Genomic DNA, 14340 nt, shown 5'->3' on the forward strand with positions numbered 1-14340 from the left:
CACCACTCGCTCCCAGTCAGGCGGGCTCTACTTGCAGTCTCCGCCCCCCCGCCCCCGCTCGAGTATGACAGGGTGATGGAGCAGAAGCAGCAAAGAAGAGGACAAGATGCTCACAGAGGGAAGAGGGGAAGGTGCAGGAGGGCTCTCAGCAGGAGGCCCTAACCAACTAGGGTCTTCCGAGAGCACTTCTACCTGCACTTAAGCCACAAGCACTGGGTAGGGAGGCTCTGCTCCACCAAGAAAGTGGTCACTGAACTCTGCCTCCTCCTGGAGCCAGACCTGCAACTTCAGAACAGGGTGATAACGGCTCTGTCAGTGGGCCTCAAGGTCACCGTGGCCCTCAATTTATCTGCCATCGGATCCTTCCAGTCTGCAGCAGGAGACATAGCTAACATCTCCCAGTTTTCTGTCCATTACTGCATCAGGGAGTTTACAGAGGCTCTGTACTCCATGAGACGGGACTTCATTGTCTTCGCTCTGAACAGAGAGAAGCAGGAGGAGTACGCATGTGGCTTTCTCAGGATATCGGGCTTCCAGATGGCACAGGGCGCCATCGATTGCACAGACGTGGCTTTGCGGACACCGCATGCCAATCCTGGGATGTTCTGTAACCACAAAGGCCACCACTCACTTAATGTACAGTTGTTTTGCAACCACACCCAGCGCATCATGATGGTGAATGCTAGTATCCTGGCAGCAGTCATGATGCCTTCATCCTGCGCCAGCAATCCTCCAGCGACCACATCAAACCCGAGGGTGACTGCTCGGAGACAAGGGCTATTTGCTGGCTGATGACGCTCCCTCGCAACCCCACCACTCGTGTCCAGCATTCATATAATGACAGCCATGTTTCCACCAGGAACGTCATCGAGCAGACCATCAGGCACTGAAGCAATGGTTCAGCTGCCTTGACCGCGCGGGAGGAGCCCTCCAGTACACGGTGCGGTGCGAGTCCCATTTCCTGATGGTCTGCTGCATCCTCCACAACATGGTCACCATGGGTTTCGGGTCCACCTCACGAAGAGCAAAAGCAGGAGTCGAAAGAAGAGGAGAAAGAGGAGGAAGGGGAAGAGGCAGAGGAAGAGGAGAAGGAGGACAAGGAGGCAGAGGAGGAGGAGAAGGAGGAGGAGGAAGGGAGGAGGAAGGTGAGGAGGAGGAGGAGGAGGAGGGGAGGAGGAGGAAGGGAGGAGGAGGAGGAGGAGGAAGAGGAGGCAGGCAGCAGATCCTTCTTCCAGACAGGCTGTCTGTGAGTGCCTTAACAAACTCCGGTTCCAATGAATGAAAATCAGATCGCTGTTGCTCACCACTGACCATCCCTCTGTCACGGAACATCAGTGTCCTCCTGGACACAAAACTGAAATGAGAGACACCACAAAATAAATATGCCAAACATAATTTATAAATTTATCAATTACAATTCAAAACAAAAACGTCAACTTTAATCACCCTTGTGCATTCCTGTATTGTCTGCCTTTCATTTTCCTTTGCCTGCTGGTGTGCGTTTACGAAGTGCTCCCCCAGTGGCTGCAGCATGGCTGGTGGAAGGTTGCTGACTTTTTTGTGGGGAACACTGCAGATGGCCTTGCAGGACTAGAAGCTGCAGCTCTGGGCCTAGATGTGTAGGCTGCACCACCTTGGCATGAGCGACAGCAGTCTGGGCTGGGCTGGTGGAAGTACGAATGCTGTCATTCTGAGATAGGACAGCGGGTTCTTGCTCCACAGAGCACTGCCACTCTCCCGGGGCGGCACCTCAGCATTCCTAGTAATCTGTTGGAGGACATTTTGTTGGCGTGCTGTGAGACCCTGCAAGCCCCTTTCCACACTAGTAAACCCAGCTATGATGACAACAGTCTGAGCTTCCATCATCATCATAGCTGAGCTTCCACTGCAGCACTGAGATGTTGGGTCACGACATCGCCCATCACATGCAGCATCATGGTCAGGTCCACAAGTTCTCCCATGGAGTTGCCCATTATTCCCATCCTGGAAATCACAGGCTCCAAGCTCTGCGCAAAGCCTGTGCAATGTTGGAGCCGGAGTTCTCCATGCTCCTTAACACTGACAAGAGGCTCTCTGGCAGGCTTGCCATTGCACCAACATTTCTGTGTGCATGCCCATCATCATCTTCTGAAGGCCGCCCCATCGAGGTCATCATCTAAGTCCTGTGTAGCAGAACTCGCCCTCCGGGGAGCTGGCCCCTGAGCTACCCTTTCCCCCCCAGCCTGGCTGCAACCGACTCGCGCCCGATGACTCACCATTTGTACATCCCGCCTCCATACTGCCCTCTAATATCCGCGCAGTGCCATTTCCTGAACTGGTGCCCACGAGTGTCACATGCGGTGGCAGTGTGTCAGCTCCTTCACTCTCCTCCTCCATCATGTCGGGGACTGGCTGCGCTGGTGGGACTTCTTGGGTATCTGAAAGGAGAAAAGCACAAGGGTTGGGTTGTGGTGAGGGGACGGGGTGGGTGGGAAGCAAGGTATCCATGCATACAGCTTGTCAGTGAAAAGAGATTGTGGGGCGAGGGGGAAGTGGGATGTGAGAAGAGGGATTAGATATGAGCATACTGTCATCTTCAATGGTTTCAATTTCGTCGCTTGATAGCACTGTTGATGACAACTTCCATCACTTTGCTAATGATTGAGAGTAGACTGATGGGACAGCAATTGGCTAGATTGGATTTGTCCTGCTTTTTGTGGACAGGACATACCTGGGCAGTTTTCCACATTGTCGGATAGATGCCAGTGTTGCAACTGTACTGGAACAGCTTGGCTAGAGGCGCGGCTAGTTCTGGAGCACAAGTCTTCAGCACAACAGCTGGCGGGATATGACTTTTGAAGATGCATTCACTCACCGTGGCCACCCGCATGAGGTCATTAAACTTCTTGTGGCACTGGATCCAGGTCCTGGGGACAACACTCGTCGCAGTGACTGCTTGAGTGATCTCCTCCCACAGCCTTCTGCTGATCTGCCTTGAAGGCTTCCTGCACCCCTGTGGGTAAAGGACCTCACAGCGTCTTTGAACCCCCAGGACCAAAGCCTCCAGTGTCGTAGCAGAAAATCTCCTCGCCCTTTCTCTTGGCTGTTGGGCCATGGCTTTCTCCATAATGACAATGAAGTGCTTTTTCAATGAAACACCGCCCCCTTTAAGTAGTGCAGAGAGAATGGAACAAACTTTATTGGCCAGTAGACTGCATCCAATATTGATCCCTCCAGTTCAGTGCGAAGCCAATCATAGAAACATAGAAACATAGAAAATAGGTGCAGGAGCAGGCCATTCAGCCCTTCTAGCCTGCACCGCCATTCAATGAGCTCATGGCTGAACATGAAACTTCAGTACCCACTTCCTGCTTTCTCGCCATACCCCTTGATCCCCCGAGTAGTAAGGACTTCATCTAACTCCCTTTTGAATATATTAGTGAATTGGCCTCAACTACTTCCTGTGGTAGAGAATTCCACAGGTTCACCACTCTCTGGGTGAAGAAGTTTCTCCTTATCTCGGTCCTAAATGGCTTACCCCTTATCCTTAGACTGTGACCCCTGGTTTTGGACTTCCCCAACATTGGGAACATTCTTCCTGCATCCAACCTGTCCAAACCCGTCAGAATTTTAAACGTTTCTATGAGGTCCCCTCTCACTCTTCTGAACTCCAGTGAATACAAGCCCAGTTGATCCAGTCTTTCTTGATATGTCAGTCCAAACATCCCGGGAATCAGTCTGGTGAATCTTCGCTGCACTCCCTCAATAGCAAGAATGTCCTTCCTCAAGTTAGGAGACCAAAACTGTACACAATACTCCAGGTGTGGCCTCACCAAGGCCCTGTACAACTGTAGCAACACCTCCCTGCCCCTGTACTCAAATCCCCTCGCTATGAAGGCCAACATGCCATTTGCTTTCTTAACCGCCTGCTGTACCTGCATGCCAACCTTCAATGACTGATGTACCATGACACCCAGGTCTCGTTGCACCTTCACTTTTCCTAATCTGTCACCATTCAGATAATAGTCTGTCTCTCTGTTTTTACCACCAAAGTGGATAACCTCACATTTATCCACATTATACTTCATCTGCCACGCATTTGCCCACTCACCTAACCTATCCAAGTCACTCTGTAGCCTCATAGCATCCTCCTCGCAGCTCACACTGCCACCCAACTTAGTGTCATCCGCAAATTTGGAGATACTACATTTAATCCCCTCGTCTAAATCATTAATGTACAATGTAAACAGCTGGGGCCCCAGCACAGAACCCTGCGGTACCCCACTAGTCACTGCCTGCCATTCCGAAAAGTACCCATTTACTCCTACTCTTTGCTTCCTGTCTGACAACCAGTTATCAATCCACGTCAGCACACTACCCCCAATCCCATGTGCTTTAACTTTGCACATTAATCTCCTGTGTGGGACCTTGTCGAAAGCCTTCTGAAAGTCCAAATATACCACATCAACTGGTACTCCTTTGTCCACTTTATTGGAAACATCCTCAAAAAATTCCAGAAGATTTGTCAAGCATGATTTCCCTTTCACAAATCCATGCTGACTTGGACCTATCATGTCACCATTTTCCAAATGCGCTGCTATGACATCCTTAATAATTGATTCCATCATTTTACCCACTACTGAGGTCAGGCTGACCGGTCTATAATTCCCTGCTTTCTCTCTCCCTCCTTTTTTAAAAAGTGGGGTTACATTGGCTACCCTCCACTCGATAGGAACTGATCCAGAGTCAATGGAATGTTGGAAAATGACTGTCAATGCATCCGCTATTTCCAAGGCCACCTCCTTAAGTACTCTGGGATGCAGTCCATCAGGCCCTGGGGATTTATCAGCGTTCAATCCCATCAATTTCCCCAACACAATTTCCCGACTAATAAAGATTTCCCTCAGTTCCTCCTCCTTAATAGACCCTCTGACCACTTTTATATCCGGAAGGTTGTTTGTGTCCTCCTTAGTGAATACTGAACCAAAGTACTTGTTCAATTGGTCTGCCATTTCTTTGTTCCCCGTTATGACTTCCCCTGATTCTGACTGCAGGGGACCTACGTTTGTCTTTACTAACCTTTTTCTCTTTACATACCTATAGAAACTTTTGCAATCCGCCTTAATGTTCCCTGCAAGCTTCTTCTCGTACTCCATTTTCCCTGCCCTAATCAAACCCTTTGTCCTCCTCTGCTGAGTTCTAAATTTCTCCCAGTCCCCAGGTTCGCTGCTATTTCTGGCCAATTTGTATGCCACTTCCTTGGCTTTAATACTATCCCTGATTTCCCTAGATAGCCACGGTTGAGCCACCTTCCCTTTTTTATTTTTACGCCAGACAGGAATGTACAATTGTTGTAATTCATCCATGCGGTCTCTAAATGTCTGTCATTGCCCATCCACAGTCAACCCCTTAAGTATCATTAGCCAATCTATCTTAGCCAATTCATGCCTCATACCTTCAAAGTTCCCCTTCTTTAAGTTCTGGACCATGGTCTCTGAATTAACTGTTTCATTCTCCATCCTAATGCAGAATTCCACCATATTATGGTCACTCTTCCCCAAGGGGCCTCGCACAATGAGATTGCTAATTAATCCTCTCTCATTACACAACACCCAGTCTAAGATGGCCTCCTCTCTAGTTGGTTCCTCGACATATTGGTCTAGAAAACCATCCCTTATGCATTCCAGGAAATCCTCCTCCACCGTATTGCTTCCAGTTTGGCTAGCCCAATCTATGTGCATATTAAAGTCACCCATTATAACTGCTGCACCTTTATTGCATGCACTCCTAATTTCCTGTTTGATGCCCTCCCCAACATCACGACTACTGTTTGGAGGTCTGTACACAACTCCCACTAACGATTTTTGCCCTTTAGTGTTCTGCAGCTCTACCGATATAGATTCCACATCATCTAAGCTAATGTCTTTCCTAACTATTGCATTAATCTCCTCTTTAACCAGCAATGCTACCCCACCTCCTTTTCCTTTTATTCTATCCTTCCTGAATGTTGAATACCCCTGGATGTTGAGTTCCCAGCCCTGATCATCCTGGAGCCACGTCTCCGTAATCCCAATCACATCATATTTGTTAACATCTATTTGCACAGTTAATTCATCCACTTTATTGCGGATACTCCTTGCATTAAGACACAAAGCCTTCAGACTTGCTTTTTTAACACCCTTTGTCCTTTTAGAATTTTGCTGTACAGTGGCCCTTTTTGTTCTTTGCCTTGGGTTTCTCTGCCCTCCACTTTTCCTCATCTCCTTTCTGTCTTTTGCTTTTGCCTCATTTGTGTCTCCCTCTGTCTCCCTGTATAGGTTCCCATCCCCCTGCAATATTAGTTTAACTCCTCCCCAACAGCACTAGCAAACACTCCCCCTAGGACATTGGTTCCGGACCTGCCCAGGTGCAGACCGTCTGGTTTGTACTGGTCCCACCTCCCCCAGAACCGGTTCCAATGCCCCAAGAATTTGAATCCCTCCCTGCTGCACCACTGCTCAAGCCACGTATTCATCTGCGCTATCCTGCGATTCCTACTCTGACTAGCACGTGGCACTGGTAGCAATCCCGAGATTACTACTTTTGAGGTCCTACTTTTTAATTTAGCTCCTAGCTCCTTAAATTCTTTTCGTAGGACCTCATCCCTTTTTTTACCTATGTCGTTGGTACCAATGTGCACCACGACAACTGGCTGTTCTCCCTCCCATTTCAGAATGTCCTGCACCCACTCCGAGACATCCTTGACCCTTGCACCAGGGAGGCAACATACCATCCTGGAGTCTCGGTTGCGTCCGCAGAAACGCCTATCTATTCCCAATCAGCAGTGCTGCAATCATTATAATGAGTAGGCAGCAAGAATTTTGCTGAATGAGAGTGGGTACATCACGCTTCGCACTGCTCGTGCCTGTTTTCTGGCCTTATCCAATTCCTAGGCCTGAATCTCAATGAATTCGCCTCTTTGTAAGTGTTATGCATGATGTGTGAACTTTGTTTTAGATAGAAATAGAGTTGATTGGTTGAGTTATTTTGTGAAAAAAAGAGATTAAAGCTGTCTTGTGGGTGGAAACCTATCCTATATTCTATATTCTGTCGATCCTTTGCTTTTGTTCTGTGCCTGAATAGCACTGCACCTGAACTTTCTGCGGTGTTTCTGGTGACTGAACCTGAAGAGGATGCAGCAACGTAAATTACATGCAAATGAATGTCAAAGGGCTCTGCATACAGATTTCCACTAATAGCACTGCATGCAAATCAGGGGCAAACGTCACTAAAATCCTGGTCTTACTGTTCCATCTGTCCATACAGTAGCCGTAGCTCACAATGCCACAGTCAAACCTACATCCTCCTGTTCCCGCACCATCAGTTTGCACACCCATGCTTGTTTTCCTTGTTTATCAGCATTCAAAACACAGAGATGCACTGCTTTGTACCTCACTGCTTCTTTTTAAGTGAACACTGAGTGACTGGAGACTGGGAGAGGGGCATAGCTCTGTGGCTGGCACATGAGGCTGGGAACAAGGTGTCCCTCGACCTCTTTAAGCACAGACTCTGAATGGTACGACTACATTCTGTGATGACAACTTGGTCCAACTTGCCTTCTGTGACAGACAGTCATTGAGGAGGGTGGGGAGTAAACATAGAAACATAGAAACATAGAAACATAGAAAATAGGTGTAGGAGTAGGCCATTTGGCCCTTCGAGTCTGCACCGCCATTCAATAAGATCATGGCTGATCATTCCCTCAGTAGCCCTTTCCTGCTTTCTCTCCATACCCCTTGATCCCCTTAACCGTAAGGGCCATATCTAACTCCCTCTTGAATATATCCAATGAACTGGCATCAACAACTCTCTGCGGCAGGGAATTTCACAGGTTAACAACTCTCTGAGTGAAGAAGTTTCTCCTCATCTCAGTCCTAAATGGCCTACCTCTTATCCTAAGACTATGTCCCCTGGTTCTGGACTTCCCCAACATCGGGAACATTCTTCCCGCATCTATCCTGTCCAGTCCCGTCAGAATCTTATATGTTTCTATGAGATCCCTCTCATCCTTCTAAACTTCAGTGAATAAAGGCTCAGTTGATCCAATCTCTCCTCATATGACAGCCCAGCCATCCCTGGAATCAGTTTGGTGAACCTTCGCTGCACTCCCTCAATAGCAAGAACGTCCTTCCTCAGACTAGGAGACCAAAACTGAACACAATATTCCAGGTGAGGCCTCACTAAGGCCCTGTACAACTGTATTAAGACCTCCCTGCTTCTATATTCAAATCCCCTAGCTATGAAGGCCAACATACCATTTGCCTTCTTCATCGCCTGCTGTACCTGCGTGCCCACTTTCAATGACTGATGAACCATGACACCCAGGTTTCATTGCATCTCCCCTTTTCCTAGCCTGCTGCCATTCAGATAATATTCTGCCTTCGTGATTTTGCCCACAAAATGGATAACCTCACATTTATCCACATTATACTGCATCTGCCATGCATTTGCCCACTCACCTCACCTGTCCAAGTCACCCTGCAGCCTCTTAGCATCCCCCTCACAGCTCACACTGCCACCCAGTTTAGTGTCATCTGCAAACTTGGAGCTATCACACTCTATTCCTTCATCTTAAAGGTTAATGTATATTGTAAAGAGCTGGGGTCCCAGCAATGAGCCCTGCGGCACTCCACTAGTCATTGCCTGCCATTCTGAAAAGGACCCATTTATCCCGACTCTTTGCTGCCTGTCTGCCAACCAGTTCCCTATCCACGTCAGTATGTTACCCCCAATACCATGTGCTTTGATTTTGCACACCAATCTCTTGTGTGGGACCTTGTCAAAAGCCTTTTGAAAGTCCAAATACACCACATCCACTGGTTCTCCCTTGTCCACTCTGCTAGTTACATCCTCAAAAAATTCCAGAAGATTCGTCAAGCATGATTTCCCCTTCATAAATCCATGCTGACTTTGACCGATCCTGTCACTGCTTTCCAAATGCGCTGCTATTTCATCCTTAATGATTGATTCCAACATTTTCCCCACTACTGTCGTGTGGAAGTTCTGCTTTCCCGAGGGACAGCTTCTTTTTCCATAGCCACATCCATCCCTACCCTCTTTGCAGCCTCCATGCCACCATGTTCTCTGATGTGTGGACTTACAGGAAAATTGCACAGTATCTCGCCATCCCCGATCCCACTAGCACAACACACTTTGGTCAGTGCCAAGAGGGGAATTTAAATGTTCTACCTATTTGTGGAAAATGCTCGAAAGAAGTGACTTTCTTTCTTAAACAGATTACAGAAATAACCCTTTGATTTAATTCATCCATCAAAATTAAGAAAGATTCTAATTGACTTATAGCAGCCCAATAGAGCTTGCTCTTTTGACAGCTGCAATATAAATACAACACCTCGGGAACAGATTAAAAGAAACAATTCTGTAGTTATGGCTTCATGTTAAGAAGCATCCAGGGTCCAAATCCTTACATAGCAAGCAGATTGGAGTTTAATCTTTTCTGAATGTTAATAGATTTGATAATGAATGTACACTAATGCTCCCATCGACATTGGAAACAGAACTTAAGGGAACCACCACTTACTAAAATTGGTCAACTATTTGGGATAATGTTCACAGCTAATTTTGCCTTGTAAATTGGAAACTATTACACATGCCATATATTATCTGACTACATGCAATGGGTTCATAAAAATAAAATGTCTCTCATCCTGTGACTGTGTCTCTGCCTATCTTCCTCTCAGTTGTCTTTCAGTCTGTGCCTTTTGGTTTTTTTCTATTTATGGCGCTCTAGCTTTCTGTCATTGTCATCTCGACAACTGCGACATTTTTTGTTTCTTTTTCTTTCTTTTTCTGTACATCTACCCTTTGCTGTTTCTCCTTTCACTTCTGACTGCCTCCTACTTAGTTCCTCTCTGTTTGTTTGTTTCTGTCTTTCAGTCTCTCACACACTCTCTTTCTGCTCTTCCCACCTTGAACCATGATCTGAAGCCAGATTTAGGGCCACAATCATGTGATAGCTACAGAAATGATTTTATCTCTCCCTGACTATGAAGGAGGGAATGGAGAAACAAATCTATGTCCTGGAAGCTAGGAGAGGGGTGGGGTGAGGGGTGTAGGCTGGGAAAGAATGGGGCGGGTGCGAGTGAAGGGGCAGAACACACAAAGTCACATTGACTCAGACATATTTACATACTCAAGCACATTCATACATACATAATGGCTCTGAAATTCTGGTCGGAGGCTTCTTTCGGACGAATGCCTCCGACTGGAGAATTTTTACGAATTTACCTGGTGGTCTGGGAGGAGTGTGGCATTCTAGTGGGGAGGCCTTCTTTTCCCGCGCTGCGAAACATGCTCCTGTCCTCGAGGTTCCCACGCAGAAAGTGCAGTCACATGTGACTACACAGCCACTCAGGTACAGTATTCCACAGCTTTCTCATTAATAGCAATGAGAACTCCGTATCTACGAGTTCTCATTGCTATTAATGAGAAAAAAAACAAACACACTAAACACCATAATAAAAAATAAAAACCACACTTCACAGAAATAAAATTAATTGAAATTAAAGTCAATAAATGCCTTAGAAATTTTTGAATAGATTTTTAAAAAAAGTTTTTTAAATTATGGTTTAAAATAAACTTACCATAGTGGGCAGGGTTTTTAAATTTAATTTTATTATGTTTTTGTATGTTTTAAAACTCTTACGTCTGTATAAATGGGCCAGGCATCTGCTTTTATCAGGCGCAAGAGTTTTAAGGACATTTGCTGGGCAAGATATGGTTAAATACTGCAATCTTGCCCGTGCAAATGTCCTCGCTCCCGAGATACAGAAGAGATTGGAAAAGCCTGTTTTCAGCGCATGCGCATTGTTGACTGCAAACCGGCTTTTGCGATGCCTTCTCGGGTCCGTACACACTCCGTACGGACCTGGGGAGGCCGGAATTTCCAGGCCAATCACTCTTCCATTTATTCACTCATGTAGACATACATGTTTACACCCATATACAGAAACTCACACTCATCTTTATACTCACACACAAATTCACCTTCATGAACACTTTCAGGCACACTTATAATTTTTTTTAACTAATGTTTTTCTGCACAAACATATTTGATCTTCAGTAATATAAGTGATATCAGTCCTTATGTTTCCCGATTCCCCCGTCGTTTTGTGCTCCTTCCACAAAACCCAGCGAAGTCAAGAAGGAACTGCCTCGGAAACCCATGTGCTCTTTGGTCTCACGCTGCCTGGCACTGGGTACACAGAACGCGGTCACAAGGAATTGCTAATTAAAGCCAGCTTTAAACGGTTGGTTGGATTAGGCAGGGCTACTGTGCACGCCGGGCTGGGCATTGAGGCATTGAGGCATGGTTGCGGCTGAGCAGGCCAGGAACTCCGTATGCTGTGACAATCAGAGGGCTGGGGAGATTTGGATTAGGCAGGGTTGAAAGCCTGAGGGGCTCAGAAATTGGCTGTACAGGAAAAAAAGGAAAACTAAAAATAAGAGCAAATCATTTTATTTTTAAAGCCTGCTTATTTGCACTTCTGCAGATTGGATTGATCTTTTGTATCACATGTAACCTGAGTTGAAATGCTGCAACAACAACAACAACTTGCATTTATATAACGCCTTTAACATGTAAAATGTCCCAGGGGCGTTATGAAACAATGCGATTGCTCAGTGATTTCACATTATCACTCAAAACCCTTACAGGCTCGCTACGGCATTACAATATGACTGGCACACACAGTTAATAATATAAGTAGATTATTTATGCTGGGGGAGTACTGCATTACATTTAATGAAGCAACCTGCAACTATGTCTACACTTTGGAAGAAGATTGTTAAAATAATAGAAGGTTTGCTAAAAGCACAGTTCTGAGAATAACTTGAACAGGTGCCTCTTGTATTGTGACTATTAGCAACAATGTAATGATGCCAAGATGGAAATCTAAAATTCTCCACTGGGTTTGAAAGAACTGATTTGAGGAAAAAAATGATATGGTAAACGTATGTTACCTGCCCTAAACAATGTACTCAGTTTGTTAAGTCGTTGGCTAAAGTTGAAACCTGTAAGAGGATAAATATTCCCTCTGAGTGATGCAACCATCAATAAATATTCTTATTTGTAACTGTATAAAATAGAATGTTGCATTATATATTCCTTTTTTTTCTTTTATTAAACGATATAGAAAAAGTGCAATTTCCTCCAGTTTCACTGGTGAAGTATTATTACTTCAGGAAAATTCAATTGCACCTCTTGGACTGCTATTAACTGTAGTGAAATTCAAACAGCAGATTTGTTTTTTTGAATGTTGTTGAGTAATTACATTGCTGAGAGTTGAGTTAAAACCTTTATTCTCAGATGCTGGCGATAATCTTGTCCATTGTTGTCATCTTTCAAAATATGATGACATACTTTATTTCTTTTCATTTCGTAAGAAATTCCATTTCCAGGATTCTGTTTATCTCCCTTACTGTTTTTTTCTTCCAGTTTTTCTATTTATTAGTTTTTAGCTTTTCTATATTTTTAATACATGGGGGGTTGGGGGGGGGGCGGGGGTGGGAGTTGGGGCGGTGGCGGAGACTGAAACTAGGGCTCATAAATATAAGATAATCACAAAAAAATCCAATAAAGTATTCAGGAGAAACTTCTTTACCCAGAGAGTGGTTAGAATGTGGAATTTACTACCACAAGGAGCAGTTGAGATGAATACCATAGATGCATTTTAGAGGAAGCTAGATAAATCCATGAGGGAGAAAAGAATAGAAGGATATGCAGATAGGGTGAGATGAAGTAGCGTGGGAAGAGGCTTGTGTAGAGCATAAACCCCAGCACAGACCAGTTGGGCCGAATGGCCTGCTTCTGTGCTGTAAAATCTATGTAATGCCTTGTTCTAGTTTCCTTCCTCTGTATGAATTAAGAACTTTCACCTCTTGAGCTGCGAAAGTTTGGTCATGCTAGTGTTATTGTTCTTTAGATAAAGAAGCCTAAACTAAAATTATCTTAAAGAGTTATTGCTTCACACTTGCTGACTTGTGGAATAGACTGCCACTTAGTGCAGCAAGTAGTGACTCAGTGAAAATAATTAAAAGGAAATTGGGCCAATTACCAATTCAGCAGGGAGTGGAGGGATGTGGGTTTGGGAAGGAAAAAGGAAGAGAATTATGACCAAATTAGGTGAGATGATCACAACCACATATATTGGCATATTTTCTCTCAATCTATCAATGTGTTGATAATTTTCAAAGGTAAATAAATTACCCCATTCTTCAGTTTGCCTAGACGTGTGTCTTTACTGCTCAGCGGCCTGCTTCTGAATCTTTTCCAATGCTCCCCTTGGGATACTTGAACGATTGCTTAAGCTGGACAGCACTCTCTGATTTAGTTCCTCCCTATGAAGAGATACTGTTATTTCCACTTAGCACCCTGCTGCTCAGAACCCTTCAGATCAGGAAGCCAGCAGAGTGGATGAATGAACCTACACCCTCCCACTGCACGGCACTTTGTGTTAGTTCTCCAGGGCTCGATGCCATGGCGTTGCAGTTACTGATACATTTCTAGGGTTAGTTTGTCTTTTGGTTTGTTGGGAATATTTCAAAGACTTCTGACTCCCTTTAGTTATCCTTATATTAGTCTGGGATTCCCGGGAGACCTGCAACCTCCAAACGGCAGTTTCCACTTGTTAGTGTACCAGGGTTCCGCAGATCCTGCTAGGGACCCAGTAGAAAAGAAGCTCTTGCCTTGTGCACCTCTGTCCTCTGTTCTTTGGCATCCATGAAAAGAAAATGGAGTGCTGGAGTTTGCCTCCTTTATGTGCTGTCGACCATTCCAAAGACAGATGACCAATAAACTAGAGCTTTTTGAGCATAATCTGATGCCATGCTGAATCCGGAGATGTACAGGAGGAAGACTACTGAAGCAGTTTCTCCTCAACTGTCAGTTTCACTGGGCTCAAGTTTGCCCCCCCCCCCAGTTAAAACAGCGCACCTCTGTGAGGTGCGCCGACTTTCTACACTAAAAACAGTAAAAACAGCCGCGAAAACTTAACTAGGAATTCTCCCCACTCCTTGGGAACGTCGCAGGCCCTGGCATGGCACAGCACAAGCAGTGGGGGGGGGGTGGAGCCAGATCCCGACACTGAAAACAATGCCAGGACCTCTGCACATGCGTGCTAGAGTGTGCGCGCATGTGCAGTAGTTCCTCACCCCCACAATCTCTGCGTGTGCTCTGAAGGCTGTGTGGGAGGGGCCCGAAGCACGCCGCCCCTAGCCCTGGCCGAATGGGCTCCCTCATCGGTGGCCAGAGTGTGGGGTCTGTGCAACAGTACCCAGCTGCTAGTGTTTTTCTGCAGCAAA

This window comes from Pristiophorus japonicus, chromosome 8 (genome assembly GCF_044704955.1).
Source record: "Pristiophorus japonicus isolate sPriJap1 chromosome 8, sPriJap1.hap1, whole genome shotgun sequence".
NCBI lineage: Eukaryota > Metazoa > Chordata > Chondrichthyes > Pristiophoridae > Pristiophorus > Pristiophorus japonicus.